Raw genomic sequence first — 24,527 nt, 5'->3', positions numbered from 1 at the left:
ACGGGAGCAGATCAGAATGGTCCAAGGCTGGCTTCTGGGTCCTACCAGCCCACAGCAGCCAGGATATTGCCTGGTGGAAGCTTCTGGAGATTGTTTTTGTTTCCAGAAGCCCCACATCTCCTCCCTCTCTCTCTCTCTCTCTCTCTCTCTCTCTCTCTCTCTCTCTCTCTCTCTCTCTCTCTCTCTCCCCTGAAGAACTGTACATTAAAACACTGGTTTACCTGTGTTAATTAGGTAAACTAATTGTTTTAACTAATTGGACCACACAAATGTAATCCCTTTAAACACATTCTTTTTCCATTTCTGCAGTTCACTGTTTGGGAGCCGTGTCTTCCAGCCTCCCATTTTTCTTCCCCGCCCCCCACCCCCACTCTCCCGCATACAAGTCCTTTGTATAATTTGAGGCATACCTTAGCTTTCTTTCTTTCTTTCTTTTTTTTTTTTTTTTTTTTTTTTGGTTTTTCAAGACAGGGTTTCTCTGTGTAGCCTTGGCCATCCTGGACTCACTTTGTAGACCAGGCTGGCCTCGAACTCACAGCGATCCGCCTGCCTCTGCCTCCCGAGTGCTGGGATTAAAGGCGTGCGCCACCACGCCTGGCTTACCTTAGCTTTCTTGCAAGAAGCCTTTGTGTCCTTCGCAGGCTTTCCCATTCTTCTCTTCTCCACGGGATACGGTGGGATGTTCTAGCCAGCTCCAAAGAGTCCTGTAAAGTCTAAAGTGATGAAGGGTTGTCTCAGGGCACACAGAAACCCTGGGCTTGTGGTTTTCCCAGGACACTGACACCGTCGTCACCTGGACTTAGTTCTCACTGAACTTCCTCAGTGCACAGCCCTGGTACTCCTAACATCAGGACCTGACATGCCAAGCCAGCAAACACCATAGCTGTCTGAACCAGAGGCTTAGACATCTGTTTGCCTGCCCCTGAGTGCATTGCCATACCCAGAAACCACGTCAGCTACCTAGCCATGGAACAAACAGAGAATAATCACGGTTTTCTGGGGAATGCACTGGTTGACGTGTGACCATAGCCAGGGAGTTAATTAATAGTAGTAATAGTAGTAGTAGTAGTAGTAGTAGTAGTAATAATAATAATAATAATAATAATAATAATAATAATAATAATGGGGTTGAGGGCTGGAGTGATGGCTTGGTGGTTAAGAGCACTGGCGGTTTTTCCAAGCTGGGTTCAATTCCTGGCCTCCCCATGGCAGTTCATAACCATCTGTAACTCCAGGCCAAGGGTATCCAATGCCCTCTTTAGTAGTGCACACATATGGTGCACAGACATGTGCAGGCAAAATACCCATACACATAAAAAAGTAGATAATATCTATAAAAAATGTTTTTAAAACAGCAAAAGAGGGGGGAGTTTGCTTTGAGCACTGTTTGAGAGGATAGCCCATCACGGCAGAGAGGACACAGCGGCAGTGCATCTACAATCGGGAAGTAGAGAGCGATCCATCGTGGTGATCAGTTTGCATTCTCCTTTTTATTCAGTCTGGTGTCCCGTGCCATTGATGGTGCTACCCTCATTTAGGGTAGGCCTTTTTTTTTTTTTTTTTTTTCTCCAGTTTAAACCTTTCTGGAAATGCTCTCATGGATACACTCAGAGTTGTGTTTCCATGGTGACTCTAAGTGTAACGAAGTTGACAATGACTACTGATCATTATACCTGTCTTACCTCTGTACCAAAGCTCTCTCTCCGTGTATTGAATATTGGGCCTATCCTGATTCTTAAGATGATCTCCTTAGAGTATTAATTATATATCAAACTGCTACTTCTGTATAAAGTCACTCATTAGTGTGGGAAATGAGGTGTGGGAAGCATTCTTTTGCAGGCACAATTCAGCCCATTTCATTGGCCATTGATCCCCATCATTGAAGATGTAATTACAGTCTCACTCAGAAGTTCTGGCTAACCCCCTTATAGCTGCCTTCAATCTTGTCCACACTTTAGCTGTGTGTGCTGATGACTGAGACTTTCCTCCCCATCCCTGGTTCTTTTCCAGTCACTCTGTATCCACTAATTCCCACCACAGGAGGAGTTTTGAACTTAGCTCCTTTTTACACTGACCACAAGTTTTGATGTAGTCACTTCTCCCTCAGTGACCCTCAGGACTACGCTAGCCAGTCAGAACCTTGCCATTTCCCCGCGACTCTCAGGCATCCTGTCATCTCCTTCCCTTCTGAGGTCTGCTTTGCCCATTTGCTGGTACACTCCTCTGCCATCTGGTTTTGCTATGTTGCATTTTCTCTTCACAGATCTTCTTCATCAGTGCCTCTGATTGGTGGTTCCCATCGCATCAGAGCCCAGGGCTTCTGGTCCTTCTGAGCTCTCCCACAGTGATGCATTTCCATTGATGTGTCGAGTCTACAGACCCCCGGCTGATACCCATGCTAATTACACACATTCCTCTACAAGTTCATTAGTAGCAAATGAGGCTTGTATTTGGCGTGTTTCTCTTGTTGTCCTTTCTACCCGTTAGGAAGGACTCAAACTCCCTTTGAACCTAGCTGAAATCAGTTAGCCCAAGAGGACAACATGATAAGCCAAAATAAGGCCAGTCATCTTCCATGGGCGCACTTTGCACAGAGAGCTTGTGAATATGTAATTTTTTAAATTCTGTTTTTATTCATGGAGTATCTCTAGGGTCCTGGTTGGGGACTTTTTGGAGGTCACAAGGACTTCTGTGGAAGTTTATGGGCACGATGATAGCTGTAAGGGTATTGGATTATTGTACAACAAAATAACGAATTTGTTAATCAAAATTTACAAGAAAAAACTGAAATCTCATGAATCATGTTCTTTCAAGCCAGAGCCATGGGCTGTCCTGTGTACTGGCGGTGACAGCAGTCCCAATTCAGTTAGTTACAAGGGAGATGTTATAATTCACAAAGTTTGTCAGCCACCAGCATAGACACTATAAGCATGTTTCATAGCATCCAGTGGTCCAGGGGTAAAGTGAAGTCACTTGTGTGTGTGAGTGCATGTGTGTGCACGTGTGTGTGTGTATGCGTGTGTGTGTGTGTGTCTATATGTGTATGTGTGTGTGCCTGTGTGTGTATATGTGTATGTGTGTGTGCGTGCCTGTGTGTGTGTGTGTGTGTGTGTGTGTGTGTGTGTGTGTGTGTGTGTGCACGTGCTGGGCTGATGAACTCCTCTAAGACTAGCACTATCTCCCACATAGTCTGGACGACTCCTCATTCAATAGATAACATACTGTCTAGTTCACCTGGTGGGATCTCGAGCAGGACGGCCACTCGTTAGCTTCTAACAGTCATCTGAAGATGTGCTAATGCTTCTTGTACAGACATTATAAACTCTAAGGGCTACACAGGGGCTTTTTTTAAAAAAATTGCAGCTTAATTTTGATTCGACTAAGTAAAGATAATAGATAACATTGGCAGGTACAGGGATGGAATGAAACAGAGGCACCTGCCCCGAAGCATCTCGGTTCCTCTTCACAAAACCTTAGGAAGCACGTATGTCATATCCACGTTACAGATGAGAAGCCTGGGGTCCGGGGAGGTTGTATGGGCAGTCTAGAGTCACAGAGACGACATGAGGGCTTGTGTTTGTTGTATCCAACCCGAGAGCTGCGTCTTAGATGTACCATGGCTGGCTAAGCAGGGGGTGCCTCTAAAAGAGGCAGATGTGTGTGTTCGCTTCTGCTGGTAGACAAAGCGTTTCATCATGGTTTTTTTTTTTTTTTTTTCCTAAAGGAAGGCCAGGCTGGCAGAAGGTGCTTGGTGAAGCATAAAGAAAACCTAAATCAGTTGTTGCTGGCAGTCCTGAGATGCAGCAGCAAGCTTAGTGTGTTGTAGAGTAAAGGTGTGTGTCATTTTGCTGAGGTGTGAACTTAACCCGCAGGCACCTGCCATGGAGTGGGGTAAGGGAACACAGTCACTTTGCTGTTTTCTGCCGTGTCACGATTGCATGACAGTGCATAGGGCAGAGCAACCCTGCAGGTATGAGGAAGGAAAACCCTTTCCTCCCAGGAACGCCCTGCTGGCGTTGCTGACAGAAATTAAGAAAAAGAAAAGAGACCCAGACATCTTACAAGAAAGGGGAGGACTTGTTTGTCTAAATCAATTTAAAAATTCCACAAGAATCCCAGAACATGTCTACTGTAGACATCCCCAGTTGACTGGACCAGGGATGTGAGGTCTAATTGAACAAGTCTTTTCCTCATCCGCACGGTACCTTCCAGCCTGCTAGAATGTGGCCTGTCTTGCTTCTGATGTGTTTCTGCCCTTAAACCCAAGGTCTCTTGGTATACAGCTAGTAGCTAGCCTCTTTCCAGGCACATAGTAGAATGCTGGTAGTTGAGATGCTGTGGCTCTTTTTAACTTCATCTCTTCTGACTCAGTGACCTATAATCAGACTCTTGTCTGGGTCTAGTGCCTGGACTTGGAAAGCCTGCACTACATTGAGCTGCATTTCTCATCCTTCTGTCAACAAACCTGTTCTCTCAGACTCAGCGTGGGGCCTTCTGTATGTGACGTCATGGTTTTGGCCATGATGGCCCCACCATCACCAGTGAGTGAACCGGGTGGGCTTTCCCAAGCTTCTGCTGTGGCACTCTGCATCCCTCAGAGCTCTTGTTGACAGCGAGGTTGCCTCTTTCCGTTGGCTGTCGTGGGCTCAGTGCCCAGGGCTCCAGCCTAGCTGCCTGGAGGCCCTATGTCTCTGTAGGATCCCACGCAGGCAGCCTGACAGGAAGGGGATTTGTTCCCTGTGCCTGTCACTCTGAGCTACTCAGAGGGCAATGGGGCTTTTGTGAGCTCTGAAGTGAACCCACTGGCCCATTGTCTATCCCCAGCTTTCCACAGACCGCCTCCCCCAGTACGGTGAGGATAGGGGTGGGGCTGGGAAAAGGCCGGATGTGTTTCTGGCCAGGCCTGAAAACACTATTCATGCCAGAAGCACCCAGTTGAGCAGCAACAGCAGAATAAAGAGAGAAGAGAGGAAGGAGTGGGAAACAAGGGAGAGAGAGGAAGGAGGAGAGAAAAGGACCAGGGGATGATAGTGGGACAAACAGCATGGAGAGGATGGACATATAGAGACTTCCAGGTCCCATGGACCAGTTCTGGCACTGTATGTTTCACCTGGAGAGAGTGGGGTACCCAGTGTGATTCATAGGGGAACACAGGGAGATAAGGAACACTCACTTCATGAGGATCTCTAGGTAGTTAAAATTGCCTTGGGATTCATCAACAAAAGTAGAATGTGCCCTCCAGGAAAATGACAGCCACCTCCTCCAGCTGCTGAGACCATGAATAGCTCATTGAGCTCCACAGAAGGTTCTGGTCCATCAGAAGACAGCGGTGGGGAACACAAATGTGACGAGTAGCAAGAAGAGGTCTGAAGAGCTACTGACCCCTCTGATCCAAGGGCTGGCATGGAAAGGGTGGGTGTGTGATTCTGAGTGGGCCCTTGCTGGGGTACAAGAACCAAGGAGAAGGAATCCCATCAAACCAGACTTTTGACATTTGGGACCAACTAACCAGGTAGTGTATGCTGCGGAGGGTCATCTTATACAAGCAGATGTGGAAAGGTGAGCTGCTGAAGATGCTGTACAGGGCTTCAAGCTTCAAGTTCAAGATGGACGACCAAGCCAGGTCTCTGGAGGCCTTTAAACTGTGAAGTGTCCTGGAGTAAGTAGGGCCTGAGTTGACAGACAGAAATCAAGCAGAAAAGGCAGACGAGCCTTCTGGGAGACACATAGATCCAGAAGGCACCAAAGTTCATGGGTTTTGTTGTTGTTGTTGTTTGTTTGTTTAGAATGAAGATGCTTGTGAATGTTTTCCTTCCCAAAGCCTGGCCTTTGTGACCAGATGCTTCTCTTGGGTCTGTAGTGTGAAAGAGCCAGAAGCAAGCCTGTGGTGGTCCTGCCCGCCTACTGTTGGGAGTCCATGAGCTGCCTTTCAAGGCGTAAACTGAAGACACCAGTGTAGAAGGACAACCCTACCTGTCATCTCTTGGAGATACTGGATGGAGGGGTGTCTAGCATGGCCAACTGATTTCTCATTCTGTTCCCCTGACAAGCCAAGACGCCAAGAGCTTCCCCTTCCAAATTTCCCTTTAGGCTGCTTGTTCAATGAGAATGATTTCACAAGATATCTAATGTAGTTAAGAGTGCTGTGCTAATGTCCAGGGCATCCTGGTTGTGATACGGGATTTCTTCAGCCCCTAGTTGCGAGTCACTGCAGGAGTATTACAGCTGCTGTCTACCCAGAAGCCTCTGGGCTGGGCCTTCACCCGACCTTCCTTTGCTGTTTCGGGGGCATATCTGGGGGTTCCCAGCTAGACTAGAGCAAGAGGGCAAAGGGGACTCTGTGGCCTGCCTGTGCCCAGCTGTGAAAATCCACAGGACACCCTAAGGCCAGTTAGAGTGTTTTGCCTGGACCTTAAAATTCCCCTGGGGACATTTTTGTATAAAGATGAGCACTGTTAGAGATTTGTGAGGCTCACGGGGAGGACATTTATGACACTGTGACTGTTTGGGAGCTCAGGAAATGCTGGATGCCAGGAGCTGGTCAATGACATCAATCAGGAAACACAAGCAGAAGTCTTCCCAGGCCTTTTTTGCCAGCGATCTTGATGATAATGGAGAGTCTTTGGGAGTGTGATTGACAGGAAGGGCTAGACATGCTTCCCATGACAAGGAGGGGTGGATTGGACAAAGGTTCCTTCCTGAGGATGGAAACACTGCAGACTCAGACAGGACAGTTGTGGGGAACCCTGGGGGAACTGCCCTCATGAGCCCCTAGGATGCACAGCAAGCCAGAACTGTAATCTCATAGCCAAAAGCTGGGCCCCGCTCCATTGATTTCTCTCACAGATCTGCCTCTAGTAGCCCATTAATCCCATCACCACCTTCCCTCAAACTCCTGTACTGATGACAATGGTCATGTGGTACGTACAAAGGACAGGGCTAGAACTTAGAAGTTAGATTATTACAAGCTATCCATTTCTACCCCCATGAACCAAGGAGCTGTGAGCAACAGCAGAGTGATGGACGCTGCACAGCAAGACTACAGAGGATTGGAATAGGATGTCTTAGTGGCTTGAGACACCTGGAGACCTCTTTGAACAATGACAGCCTCTTTACACCCTGGGGCTTTTGAGCCCATGGGTGCGGTTCTTGCATCAGGGATCTCTACTGCCAGTCATTATGGGATGGTACAGGGCTGTGACAGTATAGAGGGTCAGTGATAGGGGGGGCTTACAGACCTTGACATCATTGTCTCCAAGCCTTTCTGAGACCTGAGCAGGAGATCACACAGAGTGTGACACCAGAGCACAGCTGGAGTAGTGTGGGCCACATCTCCAGGGCAGAGAAAGCCGAGGCTGGGTATTCAAGACAGGCTTCTCAGAGGAAGAGAGAGGCAGTGACTGGACTCTAGAGAGATCTGTTGGGTTAGCCTAGAAGTCTGAAGATGGAAACCTGAGGCTTTACAGTATAGGGGGACAGTGAAACAGGTCACAAACACTGTCTTCAAGGAGAGCTGTGCTATGGGGGTAAAAGTGTCGGTGCAGCAGTTCTGATAATGGTAAACACCAAGGGAGAATCAAAGGCCAGTGCCAGCCACCTGGGCAGGAGCAGCCCCAAATGGCCACCTCAACTCGGATGGCCCCTTGGGGTCTCCACTATGGTGTGTGGGGGTGTGTCCAGCCTGGGTTTCCTCTAGCTGGATGGCATTCAGCTAACACATCCACAACACCCCAGTGTAAGGCTCCCACTGCCACTACTGCTGCGCTAGCGTGAACAGGGCCTCTAGAATGCAGCCCTGAGTCAGTACCATCTGTGAGCCACTGAACCACAGATCACTCAGGACTGGGGGCCCTGGAGAGCCTGGCAGGGAGAGGCAGACAGCAGCAGTGTGTTGCTGCAGATTAACGAGCCCAGGCCCCCATCCATCGCTGGCCTTCATTAGGGCCTCAGAGAGTTATTTTGCATGGGCATGTGGACTCTCCTCCCTCTCTTCCCTGAAGTGATGGATGCCCTCTGGGTGACTGCATCCTGTGTAGAGTGGGAGCCCTTCCCTTACTGTGCACAGGAGGGGCAGGGACAGCAAGCTGATTATGCATGGTCTTTCAGCACAAACTTACAGGTCTGTCAGGGTGGCTAGGGTAAACAGATTTCATCTCTCTTAGAACCCATGGGGCCAGAAGACTGGAAATACCAGGCTCCTACGTTTTAATGGATTTTTTTTTTTTTTTTTTTGATACTCCACACAAAAATGTCAGCAGGTAAACAAACAGCAGTGGGCTTTTGGCCAAGTCGGCACAATCAGCTTGCTGGGTATTCATCTGAATGATGTCCCCTGGCCTCGAATCCTTGGGCTTCTGTGTCCTCTATCTACCCATGGTGACTGGATTAGGCAGAGGGGTATAATATCACTGAAATAGCCTGAAAGGGGGGGGGGGGGGGGTCTGGGAAGAAGCTTGGCTGTAGATCTGGTTCAATGCGCCTGATGTCTGGGACCATGTGAGGGTATCCAGGCTTCTGAGGCCTGCCATGCCTGTGCCTATTGACGTGTTATGACCAGTTATTAGATGCTGGAAAGGCCTAAAGACCCACTGTATGGTGCTCTGGCTGTAACATATCTTCAGATATTCGACAGATTTGCCTGACTTTGAGAGGGTGTCTAATCATTTTTGAGAAGAGAATTCAGAGAACAAACTGAGAGGGAGCTGAGACGGAAAGAGAAAAGGACCAGAAGACCACGAACAACCCTTTGGGATGTTTGTGCGTACAAACAGCTGCCTTCCATTTTCTTTTTCTTGAGCTCGCTCTGGCATTCTTTGTAGGAGAGAAGCTATCAAATCTTGCCTTTACAGGACTGTCCCTCCTCCATCCACAAATCCCATGGAGGTGGGAAAGTATGCTATGGGTGAGCAGGCGCCAGGAAGGAGATTCTGGCATCTTCACTGGCGGGGAGCAGACAGGATGAGGTCAGACTCTGCCTGGGCATGGAAGGCTGTATAGAGTGCTGGGTTTCAGCCTTCTAAGAGCACAGTCTTCCGTGAGTAGGCCCTGTCCTTGTGAGAATAGCATTGCCTGCCTCAAGCTGCAGGAGACTGGCAGCTTGTATCTGGGAAGGCACCCCCGGGTGCCAAGCTGCCTTTATTCTGAAACATTGTCCTGATTTTGGCCTCTGCTTCCTCAGCCTCTTCCCAAAGGCCTTGCTTCCACAGTCTTTTATTTCAGTTGCTATTTGGGAACAGCATGGGCACACAGGCCAGTAGGCAAGCGATGAACCTGCTCCCCAGACTCCCTTGCTTCCAAACCGCCGATTCTGCAACCGCATTTCCCAGTATGAAGCATCAGACCGAGGGGAATCATGCTGTGCTTAGCCATGGCTGCTGGCCCTGCTGCTCAGTGGCCAAGACAGGTTATGGGTCCTGCAGAATGTTCAGATCCATTACCTTATACACCCAGGATGTCACTTCACAATAGTCCTAGCCTCTTGCGTGGATGCTCACACTTAGCTAGTTCAGGAACCCTCTACCTTCAGCCCTGGAAAGGGGCTGTGGTCTCTTAGGTCTGGTTCTGGGAGACCACAGACAGCTATAGCTCTTGGAGCTCTCTTCAAAGAAGAGGAAGAGGCAGGGTGCGGAGCCCAGAGCAGTGTTGGAGTTGCTGTGATGGTTGTATCGTCATCCTTCTAGATCCCAGCCAGTGTCTGGAGCCCAAAAGGCCCAGTGCTGTTCTTAAGACTCACTGTACGTCATAGGTTGGGGTACAGACTATATGGCTCTTTGGGCTCCTTCTTGGTGGGCTTCCCTACTGCTTCAGACACAGGTGAAGCCACACAGGGTCACCTTGTTCTTCAGACTGGCCATCAAGGAAGGCTGTTGCTGTGGCTGTAACCACACTCCAGATCCCTGTACCCCGTGCAATGTATGGGAGTGGTGAAGGCTACAGTAAACATCCATGTGTGCGTTAACAGGTGGCTGAGGCTATAAAAGTGTGACTAAACGGCTGAGTGTAGTTTCTCAACCAACCATGGCTACTGAGGTTGGTTTGGAGGCAGGGATGGGTAGAGCTAGCGCCCACCCTTCAGAATGAGCATTGGCATTACAGTCTCAGAAGATGGCCAGACCTCCCTGGTGAACCTAAAGAACTTGGGCCATGGAGAGACTCTGTTCCTCATTCTAAGACATGCAACCTAAAACTGGAATATTGGCGACAGGTACTCTTTGCAAGCCATATCGAACTTTCCAGAGGGTGCAGTAATTGCTTGGTGTCCATTTCACGGACTCCCCTCAATTACCTTGTGAAGCAGATATCGTTATATTGTTATCCTCATTGAGGGAGTGACTGAACATGAACGTTAGAGATCTGAGTACCTTGCTTGAGGTCATACAAATAGACAGTGTTAGAGCTAAGGCTCATACTCAAGTCTGTCTGCTTCAAGTCCAGCGTGGTCAATCAAGATGCTGTTATGTGGCTGCCCTCTTGTGTCGAGACCTGAAGGACTAGATGGAGAGAGGACTCAAGATGTGGGTGCTGCCTAACAGGGGCTACCTATTGAAAACCCAAGTGTCATCAGGGGCTTGGAATACGTGAATGGCACGTGTCATCAGGGGTGGATGAAAGGAGATTAATGATTATGTCGTATAGGTATTTTGCCTCCTAGTTGGGGAAGGAGGTATGGCGACAGCCTTGCAGATTACTAAACTCAGGAACTTGACAAAATTACAACATGGATCAGGCTACTCCCCAGGGTTAGAGAAACAAACATAACTGCTAGGGAGAAGGGATTCTCTCCAGCCAACTGAGCTGACTGGAAGTTGTTCAGGGAGCTCTATGGATACTAATTTCATGAGTTGTCTCCCATGGTGGGGTCTCTTTCTCAGCAATACAGTCACCTTTGGTTCACCTGTGTTTCCATAAGCAACCGTTCACCTAAGCTCCTGTAAGTAACCCCAACAAATTCACTGGTTCATCAAACTAGGCTTGGGTAGAATAATTTCTCTGGTCTATCATTGTTTATGATCTATCTGGCACAAGGGGATATTTGCTCATTTCTTCCCCCTTTAAAGACTCTCAACAGATTTTTATAAGGGTTTGCTCAGTTAAAGACAATAGAGATGCTGTGGTCCTTTGGATGTTAGCAACCATCCTGGCCTTTCAGCATCTGTCGGCTTGGCGAGGAAGATGAGGGAGCTATGTTACCAGACCACAGCTGCTGGAGAGTGTCACCAGGTCACCACCTTCTGTTGTTATGGAAGAGGGGCTGGGAATGTCAACTGGGGATGTCATTGTCAGGATGGGGCTAGTCAGTCCCCACAAATAGAGAGCATCTATCCTCTGCTTTCTAGGATGGAAGGCTTTGAAGGAGATACCTAGTTTCATTTACATCTGCATGGGGCCTGAGTATTGGATGGAAGACATCTAACAAGCATATCTTCAAATGTCTCACCTGTCTTGTTATGAGTTGATTTATGTGTCCTGGGGAAAAAAAAAGATGTCAGAGTCTTGACCTCTGTACCTGGCTGTGTGACCTCAGCTGGGAACAGGTTTATTGCAGATATTAGTTAAGATTGATTCATACCAGAGTTGGGTAGGTCCCTCTATGGCACGACTGGTGTGCTCTTACAAAATGTTCATGTTAAGTGAAAGGAGAGAGACCCAGGCTGAAGGTAGACTGGAACTGTGTAGCTGCGAGCACCAACAACCAAGGTTACCAGCGACCACCAGAGAAGACAAGGAATGCCTCTGCCCTACAGGTTATAGAGGAAGCATGGCCCTCCTGACAGCTTGCTGTGAGAATCCTGGCCTCTGGAACTGGGAGACAATATCACTCTGTTGTTTTAAGTCAGTTGGGTGCTTTATTATAGCACTTCAGCAACTCTCTTCTAGTCAGCTTCATATCATATCAGTGAAGCTCCTGCAGAGTGCAAGTCTATACACTCCCACACCACCATGGGGGCCAATCATACATGGGAATGTGGATGTGGAGGTCACCCTGCGATAGAGGTCCCCTTTAATTGCCTGCTCTGTTTCTTGTATATCAGAACTGGGAGCCATAAGAGACTCTCTGAGCCAGAGAGGAAGCAGATCCTTGTAAGACACACTTGATGTCCAAGGCTGAGCGGGACAGAGAACAGAGCTCGTCTATGGCATTTCAGCGCTTTCTAGTACCTCACCTCTGCCTTGTGCCGGGCACGAGTCTGTGTCTCTAGGAGCTTGGTTTGGACAGACCCTTGGCAGGAGGGACATCAGAACCATGTCAAGGCTTTCCCGCTCATTCCTAAGGTAGACACCTCCTGAGTGAACCAGTGCTAGATCTGGAACCTGTCCCAACTGCTTGAGTCACTGTGCTGTGACCCATGTAAGCCGTGGCTTTTTTTATTTACCATAATTAATTGTACCTTGGGCTGTCAAAGAGACAGAAGGAGAAAGGCGTGGCGGGGAGGACTGTGCAGATCTGTAGGTCCTTTAAAAGAGCAAATTTCACAGTTTGTATTTTCAATCTGAATGCCTGTTCAGACTCATTCAACCAGTCAGTCATTCAACAGATGGGTTGGATTGGCTCATTCAGTTTACTCAAGCTCAGTTTTCTTCCTGGCTGGCCATTGCCACTCATCAATCAATGGAGACATACATAATAATAGCTTCCATTTGCCTAAGATTTACACTTGGCAAAGCTTGTAAATAGGTGTTAGTTAAATGAGTGTACTTGATGCAGAAATTCTTTGAGGGCATGGTCCTATTGGCTGTGTGTGTGTGGGGGGGGAGGTGCTCTGTTAGAGATAAGGTCTTTGACACCCAGCTGGGCTGTGGTTTGCTCACTGCTGGGAATTGAACATGTGTCTTTAGGGTTTATTGAATACTTATGGTGGAGGAAGCAGGCATGTAATGAAGCTCAGAGTGGAAGTCACAGCCCCACCCTCTCTCAAACACAACAGCTCAAAGCAGCCATTGAGGAAGTGAGTCGCTCAGAGCCAGAGCCAGGGCAGGCTTTTAGACCTACTATTTCAGCAGTTTAGGGGGGAAAGAAGAGGCCATTCCAGGAAAGAGGAATGACATGAGCAACAGGGAATGGGACAAGGGTTTGCTTGGGACATCCATTTGGAGGAGTGCTCTCTGGATCAGAGAAGTCTTGGAAGAATAGACATTAGTGACAAGTGTTCAGTCAGCAGAAAGTCTGACAGTCACAAAGTAGTGAGGGAAGGTGTGATGCAAGAGGTGTTTCTGGAGGATAGCATTAAGTCTGTGTCTCTGAATTTTGGTATTGTAAGACATGAGGACACGGGAATCTTAAGGGTAAAGGAGCATGCCTATCCCAGCAGAGTTTGCCTCTTGCTACTCTGTCCTTACATCAGTATTTCTTCCAGTTGAAGTATCACTAGAGTTGTATCTTTGGGGCACACCAGCTGTTTCCTCATCTATGTTTGGGGGCTCAAGTTCTCACGTACACCCTCCCACAACACTGGGCTGGTGCATGCATGAGGACAGGCTATTACCAGAGTCTCAACTTGTAGACAATGCTGTAGTGGACATCTTCATGAAAGAGGGTCTTTCTTCCACTTTTCTTTGGCAGTTATTTCATCTGAATAAACTCTGGAGAGTGACGTCACTCTGTGGCCATAGGGCATGATGTTGGATAAAGGGTTTTTGTTTTGTTTTTATTTTAGTATGTATGTATGTGTATGTATGTATGTATGTATGTATGTATGTATGTATGTATGCATGTATGTATGTATGAATGGTTTAGCTTTATGAATGGCTTAGCTGAATGAATTGGCAGCAGGCAATGAGGATGTCAGTGGCATAGAGAGCAGTTCAGGTGAAGCTTCTGGTAAGACACCACTTAGGAGGTAGGTCCCAGTGTGCAGGGATGGAGCTTGGACTCAGGTTACAGAAAATGGGGGTGGGGGGGGCAGGAAACAGTTGAAGGAAGTAGCAATGGAGGTTGATGAATGATTTGGTAGAAAACTAAGGAAAAGGAGGAAATCAAAAGTAAACACCATTGGCTGGGGAGAGAGTTCAATTAACAACGTGCTTGATGTGCAAGCAGAAGGACCTTAATTAAGATCTTTGGCACCCACATAAAAATCTCCCTTGATTCCTTGCAAATCTCATTGAACCAAGAGCTCAATGAGAGACTCTGCCTCAAAGATGTCAGTCTCTGACCCCTGCATGCACCTGCATACACATGTATGCCACTGCATGCACCTGCATACACATGTATGCCACTGCATGCACCTGCATATGCATACACCCCCCACACAAACATGCACATACATATTTTACACATAAAAATACCTCTGATATTTCAAAAACATGGGTGCTAGGGAAGGGTGCTAGGGAAAGGTACTAAGGAAGGGAGCTAGGACAGTTAGTGTGGAGAAAAATGAGCAGAAACAGGAGAATGAGTGCAGAGAGATTTGATGGAGTGGGCCCATGGTGGAGGTGGGATAAAGAAACCTTTGTGGAGTATGTTCTTACTCTAGGCTTCTGCCCCTGGACTGGGCCCAGGCTCCAGACCAGCCAGAGCATGGTCCCTATTAAGAGCATTGGCGGGTGCCATGTGCTTAGCAGTTGACAGTCAACCAGCCCTATCCCCAAACCCAGAGGTGGCAAAAACCTCCCTCTGGGTTCATTTTGAGACAATCCAGAAAAACAGGGACCAAATCACAGCTGGCCAGTCTATACTATTGTAGGAGGCTTGGGCACACTAGGGAATTAGGCTTGGTCACCTTTGGTTCTGAGACCCTGTTGCAGGAGGAAGGGCCAGGCAGATGCCATTCAGGAGCTCTAACAAGTTTGGCTTGCCCAGTGTGCAAGGATGGGTCTGGGCTTGCATGGAGGATCCTGGGAAAGGCAGAAAGCTTAGCTATGCTCACTCGTGACACTGGAGTTGCAGCTGGGTTTATGGAAAGTCACCTTATACCTGCCAGCATGGGCTAGTCTCAGGACTATGCATGTGTGCATGAGTGTGTATATGCACATGTGCATGCATGCATGTGTGTGTGTGCATGTGTGTTTGTGCTTGTGTGTGTGCATGTGTGTTTGTGCTTGTGTGTATATGTGTTTGTGTGTGTGTGTATATGTGTGTGTGAGTAGTAGTAGTAGTAGTTGTCGTCATCGTCGTCGTCGTCGTCCATGTCCCTATGCTGGGAAACAGAAGGAACAAGTATCAGTTGCCTACCAGGGATTAGGTGTGCTTACCCATGATCCTGCCCTTTAAAAAGCCATTGTTCACAAGTGTCCCTGCATACCACCACTCTGTCACTCACTGACATTGAATTGAAGCTTTACTTGCATGGGTATTGGGTTACTTGCTGTTTCCTGATTGGCTGCAGCCACCCTAAGGGCTGCCTTGTCTGATGGCTCTCACTTTATTTCTGGAGTCTGCTCTGTGCCCCACCCACCCCCACACACTCCTCAAAAGCTTTTGTGCAAGGATACTTGAACCCCCTTTTGCCACCATTTCACAGTCCTCTCCCTCCATTCCTTGCAAAGGAGGGAGTTGTGGCTGCTTAAGCCATGTCTGCCACGGTGCAAGGCTCTCAGCTTCCTGTGTCCAGGTGACAGAAGACACTGTGCTGTGGCTCCCAGGTCCAGGGATCCTGTGGGTTCTAGGGAAAGGACTTCATGGTGGCACTGGTCCGTGGTTGGTGGGCTTGTCTTGTCCAGCACACGTCAGGCATTGTGTCAGAAACAACCAGAAGCCACTGTTCCCTCGTTCTTCTGTGTCTGTGTATATTGTAACAACCATGGAAGGATGCTATAAATCAGCTGAATGTCTAATCTAAGTCTCTCCAAAAAAAAGAATGGCTGGGTTGAACAAAGAGCTTATTTATCCTTCTTTTATCATGATGGGTATCTAATTCCCCCTCAAATATCAATACATCCACAGATGCCAATGAAGACAGACAGAGAAACTGCTCGCAGAGCCAGGCTGCGGCTGCCTCTTCTTCCATAGAGGCAGCCTAGACTTGGCCTCATCACCTAGACTCCCATGGATTGGCCCACTGACTTCTGGGTGGGTGATGAGGTTCCTGTGCTGAAATCTCTTAAGAAAATATGTCCCCCGAGGTAAAGGGTCCGTTCTGCCAGGCTCCTCTGTGCGTCTTCCTTCTTGGCAGTTGGGCTAGCTCTTGCCAGAGACCCCTTCTGTCTCCCAGTTTGGCCTGCTGTTGTTTGAGAAGACACCCACTCAGTTTCCTTCAACCTGCCTTTGCCTCTCCCAGTGTTGATCTGAACGTTGCCCCTCAATTCCCTTCCAAAGGGTGGGATGGAGTGATAGCACGTGGTTACCTAATTTTTCCTTCTCCCAAGCTGTCTTTGCCTAGTCAAGGAGATCAGAACTGCCCACTAAGACAGACACACCGATGCCATCATGCTGAAAAGCCTTGCGCACTGCCTTGAGCAGTCTTGTGGGCAGCGCAGCCAGAACAGGAGAGTGGGTGTAACTTTACATCCTGTTCGTGAGCTCATCCAGGGCACGCATCCATTCTTATCCATCTCTGTATCCTCAACAATGCAAGGAAAAGGGGTGGGGTTTGGGATGTGTCATTGCCTTCCTAGAAATACCTTATGGGCATCAGGGCCACAGACCAGGAACATAAGCTGGGAATGCTCAACTTACTACAGCTGTGGTATCACTCACTTTGCCACCCTTCCCCCATTACCTTACTTATGAGATCCCATTCTTCAGAGAAGAGGAAAGTGATGCGGGGTGGGTGAAAGCTGGGTCCTGGACCAGTCTTCCCAAACCCAATGTTTTTTTCTTTTTCCACCTTATACATGAGCTCCCAGAGGGGTGGAGCCTAGAGGGTGATGGGCATGGGTCCCAGAGCCCTGTCCCCTGCAGGCATCTTTGGATTTGACAGCAACACATGCCCTTCCAGCTGGTCTGGTCCCCGTGCCACTGTTTGAGAGCAGAAGTGACGGTAAATATTTAATTGTGCTTCCACCATAACTTTCTGCCAGAACCCTCAATATGCTTTATAAATGCAAATGAGCGCTCGCTTCCTCTCTCCAGGGAGATGTAAAACTTCCCCAGATCACTTTTACTTGGCCCCCACCAGAGTGGAAAGCTGTAATCAGTGGCTCCCCACTTCAGAAGAGCAGCTAACCTTAATCACACGGAGTGGCTGGTTCCCGTGTCTGTGGTCCTCTGTCTCCACGCTGGACAGGATGTAAGGAGACGGATGCCTCTCGCTGCAACTTCTGTCCAGTAAACTGCATGGGAAATACTATTTATAAGCCGATTCAATTACAGTCTAGAGCAGGTGCCTATGACTATTATGGAGACTGAGGTTATATTTATGGAATTAACAGCACAAAGGAGTCCCTGGAAGGTTTGGAAGTGAGATTTCATTCTTAGTTTTGACTCTGGACTCCATCATTTTTTTCTGCCATGGTGACCCCAAGCCAACTCAGTACCCCTTCATTGAGATTCTGTGGTTGGTACTGATTGCATTCTGGGGGTTTTTGTGGCTTTGTGGCCCAAAGGGAAAGCCCCCTCAGCCCCTTACCATCCCCACCCCCACCCCCCAGCAACTCTTTCCTCAATCCCAGATCTGCAGGAAGCTTCCAGATCTGCTTGATGGGACTTGAGCTGGGATTTGAGGCTTCTCGTGGGTGGGGTGCTGTGTGACTTTTCAGAAAGTAATGCCCCTCTCTGTGCCGTGGTTTCCTGTTTTGTCACATGGGTACTTTTGTTCCCGCTTCAGACCCACCTGGCAGAGATATTTTAATGATCATGGAGATGAGCTTCTACAGGGGCTCCTGAAGTACCTTCTGAGAAGTATATTATGTAAATGCGGTGTCATTATGATCGTTATTAGTGCTGTGAAGTGGAGACGCGGAGCAAAGGGAAGCCCGCTCTTCGCGAGGACCCCAGCTGTCAGCAGTCGGAGGGGAAAACAAACTCAAGATGCCTGGTCTGGTGTTTTTACTTATGATAGCACCAGGCTCAGCTCAAAACTAAGTCCAAAAAGGACAAGACAATGCAACTTTCCCCTCTCCCAGCAAGCTTCCGAACATGCGCCATCAAATCCACTGGGGGCAGAGATGCTAGCTGTACTCCAGGCATGGTGCACACTGTCATGCTGCAGCGAGAGGCTCTCTGTGGTCCTGTGTGTTGGTCCTGGCCCTATCGATATCCACATGGCATGCATGGCATACGGGCTCCTGGTGACTACCTGGTCCTTGCTTCTGCCCCTTGCAGAACCTTCTTTGTGGTCCTTCATTAAACTTGCTCAGACCCTCAGGCTCCTTGAAGCTCCTCTAGTGGCCAGTAACTGGCAAGGCCACTGGCTGTGGTTTCACCTGCTGAGATGATGGATGTCTAGGGCCCTGTGTCTGGAATTGACTTCCATCTTGGCCTCTGGTGTAGACAGCTTCCTGAAGTAGCATGGACCAATGAGTATATCAAGGACGTTGTGTGTGTGTGTGTGTGTGTGTGTGTGTGTGTGTGTGTGTGTGTAGCATGTAGTTGAACATGCACACATGTGTGAAGGCCAGAGGTCCGTGTTAGAGCTCAGCCTGGTGCTATCATAAGTAAAAACACCAGACCAGGCATCTTGAGTTTGTCTTCTACTGCCATTCACCTTACTGAGACAGGGTCTTTTTCTCTTTTTCTTTTTTTTTTTTAAGATTTATTTACTTTATGTCTATGAGTACACTATCTTCATGCACACCAGAAGAGAGCACCAGATCATATTACAGATGGTTGTGAGCCACCATGTGATTGCTGGGAATTGAACTCAGGACCTCTGGAAGAGCAGCCAGTTCTCTTAACCCCTGAGCCATCTCTCCAGCCCAAGGCAGGGTCTTTTACTGAACACAGAGCTCACTAGACAGGCTGGCCAGCGAGTTACCAAGATCCTCCAGTTGATGCCTCCCCGGTGCTGAGATGCTTTGACATGGCTGCTAAGAGGCTGAACTCAGCTCATCATGTGTGCACAGTCAGTGCTTTACTCACTGAAGCGTCTCAATGGTCATCTTCTCTCTTCATTTCATCCCTACACCTCACCTCCACTTTCTTCTTAAGTCGTTAGTTTCTGCCTCGGTTCTTGTTTCCTTTAAGTCTGAAGCTTTGTGACTCTGCTTTCTGCCTTCATATCTCTTCCCCTGAAACAGAGAGTACAGAGCAACTGTTCACATGGAGCAGGGGAGGCAGTGGGAGGCCAGAAGGAAAAAAAGTATCATGTATATCTGCCCACTTCTATGTGTCCAGCATCTCTGCAGCCGGGATGTGCTGTACCCTTCGGTTGATATGTATGTGCACTGGGGAATCAGGATAAGTAAAGACACCTCCACCATCATGGGTGGATTGCCAAAGATATCACTCTGCTGGGGTGCTGGGCCACACACCTGTCAACTCAACTACTCAGGAGGCCGAGGCATGAGGATCACTTGGGCTCAGGAGTTCGGGGCCAGCCTGGGCAACAAAGCAAGAGCTTGTGTCATAGGGGAAAGTTGCCCCTCTGGAACAATCTGACGAGTGTATATAAAAGCACATTGAGTTATGCACCAAAAAAATTAATTAAAATGGATCATAAAGTATTAGGTGAAAAATCTTTGTACCTTCAGGCTGAGCAAAGAATTCTCAGATAGGGTAGTGAACCATGAAAGAAAAACTTGATAAACTGGGCTTTGTCAAAACCAAAAACGTGTGCTCTTGAAACAACACTGTTGAGAAAATAAGAGGTGGGCAACCCAAAAATGAGAGTAAATATTTTACAAAGTATGTATCTGAAAAAGAACCCGATTCCAGACTATACAAAGAGCTCTGAGGAGACCTCAGTGTGGCTGGATAGAGGTGGACAGAGCTTGCCTCCCCAACCGGGATCCACAGCAAAGTAGATGCTGAGGGGACCGCTGTGGGATTGGTGGAAGCCCTCGGAGACAGGGAGAGCAATAATGGCTGCCCAGAGACAGGCAAAGAACAGCAGGAACCAGGACCCTGGAGCCCTGGATGGGGAGATGGTCGATATAACAGCCCAGACAGAACACCGTTTCCAGGAATAACTGTGGTCTAGCTACAAGGGAGTTTCATAGTCATGGTAGGCTGGACCAAGTGGACTTTGCTGCTTGGAGTTTGCACCACAGTGTTTCTCAGAGATGGAACCTATAGTGTCCTCCTCCTTCTCTTCTCCTCCTCCCCCCCTTGGGTACTAGAATGATGCAAGATGCTCCCTCCTGAGGACAGAGCTACTGGAGGGATCCATAAGCCTTTCCCAATGTGAACATAATAACTTCTGCCCATGCCCATCCCAGGTGCCTTGCAAACATTCTCCCAAACCTGCCCAAAGCATAAAAGCTTCATGAACCCAATGAGATCCATCAGCACAGGTGTGACTCCAGGACCCAAACCCATGTAGTGCCCCTAAACAACAGAGACAGGTGGTTCAGTGCAGCATGTGGTGCCAGCCCTAAGACTTAAGGAAACAGAACCCTTGCCTTCTGGGAGCTGGCTCTGTTCACCTCATGCCTTCCTGCTGTTCTCCGCTGCTACCAGCACTCATCACTACTGCTTCCTGTGTCTCCCCCTCCCCTAGTTCCTTCAGAATACACCACTGAAGGGCCCAAGGACATGCCTCTTATTGGATCTCTGCTTCCAGCAATGCTCACCCACATGGGGTTTAGGGACATATCCCCCATACTGTCCTTGTTCCTAGTGCCACCACTGCTATTATAGAAGACCACCAGTGACAGAGATGCTCTTCCCAGCAGGGCCTAAGAAATCAGCTACTAAATTCTGCATCCCTGGCATCTCTATTCTCACCACCAGAGTGTCTATGTAGTAGTTGCCCTCCCCCACCTGCACTGCTCTATGTGCCAATCACTATACCCACTTGGCCGCTAGAATGTTTTTGCTCCCATACAATCTGAAATCAGATGGGCCCCACTGTCACATGCACTATCTTGAAACCTAGTGATTCTAGACACAGAATCCGTATACAGACTGTATTGTGGCACTAAGCTGGAACTATACTCACCTCAGTGTACCAGATAACTACACCAAGAAACACCTTCAGCTGAAAGATATTCAGATGAACGTTGCCTTTCAATTGGAAGAGACACATAATCTTTGAGATGCGCAAACAATGGTGTGGTAAGGGAGCAGTAAATATGAAGATGCGCAGAGACACAATGCCTCCTAAGCACTACACTGCTCTCTAGCAAAAGACCCTGAAGAAAAGGAAAGCGATAAGATGCCTGATGAGCGATTTGAAGTAATGATCCCAGGGACACTCACTGAGAGACAAGAGAATACAAACAGATGAGTCAGTGAAATTTTAAGAAAACAACTCACACTGTGAATGAGGAGTACAGGGAAGAGACAGAGAGTGTGTGAGGGAAAATCAAAGGCTGGACTTGAAGAACACAGGAAATCAAAGATAAAACAGTCACGAGCCACACCGATAGACTCCATCTATCTAGTAAGAAGAAAGGATTTTTTAACTGTAAGCCAAGTCTTCTGAAACATCCCAGGTCAGAAAAATGGGGGTGGGTGTGTACCTTGAGAGTTAGGACTTTTGGGGCCACCATAGTACAAATTCCTTTGAATTATCAGTGTTCAAGAATGTGAAGGGACGGGGAAAGGCATAGAAAAAGTGTTCAGTGATGGTAGCAAATGTCCCTACCTTTGGTAGAGATATGGACATCCTGGTCCGGGGAGCCCAAAAGACCTCAAAAAGATTTGATGTACAAAGGTCTTCTCCATAGTGCCCAAACTCGAACTATGAAAAATCACAAGACAGAGAACTCTTAAAAACAGTGAGGCCTGCCAGTTTGCATTTAAGATGGCCACCAGCCCCCTGTGGCAGACTAACGGCTGAGTTCTCCTTGCAAGGACCTTATAGACTAAAAGGGAATGGTATGGTACATTCAAAGTTCACAAAGTCTGCCAATCAAGAATATTATACCCAGAAATGTTTGCCTTTGGAAGTGAAGGAAAGGGAAGAGAAAGAAAGAAAGAAAGGAAGAAAGAAAGAAAGAAAGATGTTTCCAGATGAGCAAAACTGATGCAATGCACAGCATCACTAGACTGCTCCTTGTAAAAGCATTATAAAAATCATAGAGTCACATGAAACAGCAAGACAACTCCTGCTTGGAGAGTGGGATAATATAATTCCTCTGTCAAAATGTCCATCTACTCAAAGCAATTCACAACCTCAGTGTAGTTAGTTTTCATCAAAATACCAATGACTTCTTGACAGAGGTAGAAAAGACAATCACAAAATTCATATGGAAAGACACGAGATTCTGGATACCTAAAGTGGTACTGTGCAAAATAACAAAGTGGAAAGCATCATGTTGCATGTAATGAGCATAGTACAAAATGCCTTTTAGATATATAAAAAAAAAAAATGGCTTAGTTGGGATCTCCACTACATCCAAAGCTGCACTTGATAACCAGAACTCAGTGACATTGCTCACTCAAGATAACCAAACACAGTCCTTGAACTTCATGGTGCCCACTGGACAGTCTTATAAGCAGAGACCAAGAGCAACACTCTGCTCTGCACATCTGGAGAGATGGCAGAGGCTGATGCTATAGATCTTCCCTGAGGCTGGAGAGTGTCTCCCAGGATCCTGACCATCGAATTAGAGACTTCTGTTAGAGACTGAACCTCACCATCAGCTAATAAAAAACATCGATAGGTGAGCATCCTTGTGGAGACAGGCTTAAGACCATAGTTAGGAATTCAGAGTGTGAACCTTGTGAGATGACCCTCAGCATAATAAAATAAAACTTTTTTTATACTAACCATGTATATCTACCTTCTTATTCGCAACAACACATGACTTTAAAACATGCCACAAAGCTACAGTAATCAAAACAGCATAGTATAAGACAGATACAGACCAATGGAATAGAAAGGAAAACATTGAAAGAGTAATCCATTTATTACAGCTGGCTAATATATTGGAGCATATATTGGAGAAAGGATAATCTCTTCAATAAATTGGTCTGGCAAAGCTAGATACATGTGTACAGAAAAATGAAACTAGATTCCCATTTCTCAGAGTGTTTGAAAATCAACTGAAGTTAATATAAAAACCTGAAACTATAAAAGTGTGTTGCTGTGAGCAAAGATGCTTTATATATGAAAGCAAACAGATAAAAGCCCAGGAAACAAAAGCCGAGATAGACAAGTGGAACTCTGTCCAACTAAAAAGTTTTCTTGTTTTTTGGTTTTTCAAGACAGGGTTTTTCTGTGCAAAATAGCCCTGGCTGTCCTGGAATTCTCTTAGTAGACCAGGCTGGCCTTGAACTCACAGAGATCTGTCTGCCTCCACCTCTGGAAGGACACAATCAATAGAATGGAGAGAGAGCTTATAGAGTGGGAGAAATACTTACAAATTTTTGTTCTGACAAGGACTTAATATCCAGAATGTCTAAAGAACTCAGATAACTCACCCAAAACAAACAAAACAAAAAGTCTAGCTAATAATGAGCAGAGATTATGAATAGACATCTCTCACGGGAAGATACAAATGTTAACAATGGCGCATGGGAAAGTCCAAGGGCTGGGGAGGTGGCTCGGTGGGTAGGCTTTGCCACACAAGTACGAAGATGCGTTTGAATCCCTAGCCGCCACGTAAATGCTGAATGGGGGTGGCATCCTGCCTCCTCCCCACCCCCACCCCAGTACTTGAGACAAGAGATCCCTGGAGCGAGCTAGCTTGATTAGCAAAATTGGGTAGCTCCAGGTTCAAGTGAGAGACCCTGCCTTGGTGCAAAAGACAGCGAGAGAACAAGGGAGATTCCTGATGCCAAACTCTGACCTCCAGACACACACACACACACACACACACACACACACACACACACACACACACACACAGACAGACAGAGGGTCGGGGGTGGGGAGAGTGGAGTACTATTGAGTCATGAAGAAGACACAGTATGTAATATTGGTGAAGATTTGGAAGGAGTAGAATTCTCCTACTCTCATGCAATAGCCCCGATCTGGAAAAGTGTAAATGTATGAACAAACTGAAGTGCACTCATAAAGTGAGATTCCACTTGGCAAGAAGAAAGAATGAGGTTGAGTGTGGTAATACAAGCTTGTTCTCCCAGCATTCAAGAGCTGGAGCGGGGAGGATTATAAGTTCACGGCCAACTTGGACAACAACAAGACCCTAGCTCTAAAAAGTCCCCTCCCTCAAAATACCAGCAAAACAATAACAAATGAAAACTATAGCATTCTCAAAATAGGAATACATCTTAAAACTATTATCCTGAGGGTAGCCAAATAAAAGCAGTGCACAGTATATAATTCCATTTCTGAAAAAGTAAAGACTATGGCTTTTACTTGATGACAATGGACTAGCCATTGACTAGGGCCAGGGGCACAATGAGTTAGGAGTGAGAGGTTAAGAAGGCCAACAGAGCATAAAGAAGTGTTTATCTGGACTGGTGTTAGAGTTGAAATGTAGTGCATTCCTGTTTTGGACCTGCCTCTTGTCAAATGTCCTAAGCCCCTGTCACTTATTGGGGGAGGGTAGGCAGATATCTGGCTCAGGGGCAAAGAGAC

The 24,527-nt window shown here is 47.4% G+C and overlaps 1 protein-coding gene across 1 annotated transcript in view; it reads left to right on the top strand.

Moving 5' to 3' along the window:
• Ephb1 (EPH receptor B1) overlaps positions 1 to 24,527 on the top strand; it is a 442,640-nt gene that overhangs the window by 106,595 nt on the left and 311,518 nt on the right. The window lies entirely within an intron of this gene.

The sequence above is a fragment of the Acomys russatus genome, chromosome 32, assembly GCF_903995435.1.
Source record: "Acomys russatus chromosome 32, mAcoRus1.1, whole genome shotgun sequence".
NCBI classification, from domain to species: domain Eukaryota; kingdom Metazoa; phylum Chordata; class Mammalia; order Rodentia; family Muridae; genus Acomys; species Acomys russatus.
The sequence above is the reverse complement of the archived record's forward strand: the minus strand, read 5'-3'. Positions and strand labels throughout refer to the sequence as shown.